Raw genomic sequence first — 3754 nt, 5'->3', positions numbered from 1 at the left:
ATTACAATGGTCCATATCCAAAACTCTGACACCATGAAATGCCGGTGAGGATGTGGAGCAACACTGCTGGTGAGAGTACAAAAACGGTACATCCACTTTGAAAGACAGTTCGAGTCTACAGCCTTACCACACTGAATGCACCCAATTTCATCTGAAAGACAGTTTGACAGTTTCTTACTAAACTAAACATAATCCAACCATACAATCCAGCAATAGCACTCTAAGGCATTTACCAGTCCACACAAAAACTTGCACACAGATGTTTATGGAAGCTTTATCCACACTTGTTAAAACTTGGAAGCAATCAAGTTGTCCTTCAGCAGGTGAAAGAATAAATAAACTGTGGTACATCCAGACAAAGGGATATTATTCAGCACTGAAAAGAAATGAACTAAGAAGCCATAAAGAGACATGGAGGAAACTTAAGTGCTTATTATTAAGTGAAAGAAGCCAATCTAGAAGGCTACATACTGTATGATTCCAACTATATGATATTCTGAAAATAGGCAAAACTTTAGAGACAGTAGAAAAATCAGTGGTTGCCAGGGATTAGGGAGTAGAGAGAGATGAGTGGGCACACCACAGAGGATTTTTAGGGCAATGAAACTATTCTGTACAAACTACAGTGATGGATACATGTCATTATACATTTGTCAAAACCCATAGAATGTGCAGCACCAAAAGTAAACCCTAAGGTAAACTATGGACTTTGGGTGATAATGATATATCACTGTAAGTTCATACATTGAAACAAATGCACCACTGCTGTACAGGGATGTTGTGCATGTGTAGGGATAAGGAGTATGTGGGACTCTGCAATTTCCACTCGGTTTTGCTGTGAACTTAAAACTGCTGTAAAATAAATCTTACTAATTAAAAAATGAATAATAATGCAAAGACAATTAAAATTTATCAGGCAAGCACACATCCTCCACAGAGACTAGAATACAGATTCCTTAATTCAAAAAAAAAAAAAAAAAAAAAAAAAAAAAAAAAAAAGAAAAGAAATGAGCATCTACCAGATAGGAGGCACTCTCCAGGCTACTAGGAATATAAAATAAATGAGACCTAGATCCTACCAAATGGTGTGAGGATATAATCACATAATTATAACGTGTTATGAGAAACTCTATAATAAAGATATGTTCAAAGTACTATGGAACACAGAGAAAGGAGATATAGCAGAGTTTCAACATTTAATTTATCTGCTGAACTATGGGAGCTACCATCTGTGAAGATGAGGTATTACTACAACAAATGAATATGTTAATTTGTACAAAATTTACAGAGGCTTAATAGTAATATGAAAAAGGAGAAAAAAAACTAAAGATAAGTTAGTACTTTAGAATTTTCCACCTAGATTCTTGCCCTTCTAGGGATGCAAGTGTTACCTTAAAAACAAATGGTTTTAATTCCCAGACATTTGCATGTAGACTGTCCTTATATTTTTTCCCTTTAATATAGCTCAGTGGTTCTCAATCTTTAGGATATATAAGAAATAGCATACAGGATTAATGTATATCATATTTTGTAGCTAAGCTTCAGAATTTTCTAGGGTTCTTTTGACCACACAATTTACTGGCTTCACATGGTGTTCTCTTAGGCCTCTACTAATTTGTTTTAGGTATTTTCCCAGAGGATGTTGACAGTCGAACAGAATCTAACAAGATAAAATAAATTGTTTTAATTTAAATTTAAAATAAACTCCCTCAAATCTTTTGAAATATGTGATTTCATACTTAGATTGGGATTCAATTATCCCATATAATCTGACAGGAAAATGCATAAAATGTGACATGTTACCAAAAAAATTCTCATCACTAATGTGTCACTGCTTAAAATATTTATACATAAAATTGAAACTAGTGAATAAGTAAGTTAAAAGGAGTTTTGACATGAACACAAATGTTGACTTACCATTGACAGAAATGGAAAGGTAGAAAATTACATTCAGGTTACCATTTCCCAAACACTATGATACTGCACACAGAACCGCTAAATTTCATCTATGTCCTGGCATTGCTGCTCCCTAAATTTCTGTACAGCACACTTCAACTTCAGTCATGTCTACACTACTTTTTTGATGGCAATTACTTGATAATACTTGCTTTGCACATCATGAAATTCCCTACAGGGTGCCGTGACTATTTAGATGGCAACATGTTGAAGTTAGAATGTCAGTATGGAGCCTGGTTTCTCCTTGTTTTTATGGTCAAGGAAGGAAATGAGGAAGACAGGGATTGTTTATTTGCTTTCAAGTCTTGCAAAATAGATGAGGATTTCCCAAACTGTGTTGTTAAAACATCAGTCTCACAGGATATTCCATGAAGAGTTCAATGGACAAATGACTTTGGTAAATGACAGGTAGCATGTCCCCTTCTTAGAGATTCACAAGGCACATTAAAATATTAGACAACTCTTAGAAGTTTAATAGTAAACATATGTGTTTCACTGTTTAACCAGTGGGCCCAGACTTAACTTGATTATGGAAGTGAAGGGTGGCAGTATATGCTATCCCAAAATATGTCACTTGGGCATAAGGGTCATTTTGAGTTAAAGGCCACTTGAAGAACAGCAGGGTGCTCTACCATCCCTTTTTTCTTCCTGAAAACAGAAAATGAAACTTTCATGTGAGAGCTGCTCTCCCTATGCCAGGAGGAAAGAAACATCCTTACCACCAGAGATGGGAGTTGAGGCTGAAAGAATTCTATACAGACAGACCTTGTTAAAATAATTATCTCCCTTTATTCTTCCCATTTATTTTAATTATTTTCCACAATTGCCTCTCTTTGTTCAACCTAGTATAAAAACATTTACATTTTGCCTATTATTTTGGGTCTTATACTAAATAAATGTATTTCTCTCCTGTTAATCTGTCTTTTATCAATTGAATTCTCAAGCCCAGTTGGAGACCCTAAGAGCTAAAGGTAAAATTTTTGCCACCAATATACACCCCATTTTATTTAATGTTTACTAGCAACCACTGAGAATGACTATTTTTTAGAACACACTATAGAAAATGCTGCACCAGAGAAAAGCAGAGAAGTTATTTTTGAAAATGCGTCTCCCATTTTAAACAGAAATTCTTACTTTACAAAACAGATAAATGATGGATTATTCAATTTTCATGAGCATACCACAGAATTATATTTTTTAAAAACTCCCCTTGGAGACGCAAGAGGGAAGAGATATGGGAACATATGTATATGTATAACTGATTCACTTTGTTATAAAGCAGAAACTAATACACCATTGTAAAGCAATTATACTCCAATAAAGATGTAAAAAAAAAAACAACTCCCCTTATACATTTAAAATGAACTAATAAACTTTCAGTTTGTTTTGCTTAGTTAACTTATATGCAATTCTTTTAGAGAAAATAATAATTGGTCTTCTTAAAACCATCCAATGTCAAAATAATTCTTCCCAATCACACATGATATGGCCATAAAAAGTGAAGACTCCAGAATTCAATGACACATTAACTAACCAGGTCTTTTATTAAACACATTTATTAAAGTAACATGCACAAACTAAGCACTCAATAAATTCTAGTTGAATTGAATTGAATTGAATCACAGTATGCTTATTGGGACAAAACCTAAAAACAAATGAGGTAAAGTTTTCTGCCCACAATGTGTGTTATAAACCAATTAGTACATTTGCAGTTGGTAAGTAGAGAAATGCTATCCATGTAGAATGCAGAAGTTGTGTTAATTAAACGCAATTTTTTCCAAGGGGAGCCATAATAGTG

Source organism: Lipotes vexillifer, unplaced genomic scaffold (assembly GCF_000442215.2).
Source record: "Lipotes vexillifer unplaced genomic scaffold, Lipotes_vexillifer_v1.1 scaffold967, whole genome shotgun sequence".
Classification (NCBI taxonomy): Eukaryota; Metazoa; Chordata; class Mammalia; order Artiodactyla; family Lipotidae; genus Lipotes; species Lipotes vexillifer.
Note: the sequence above shows the minus strand (reverse complement) of the source record.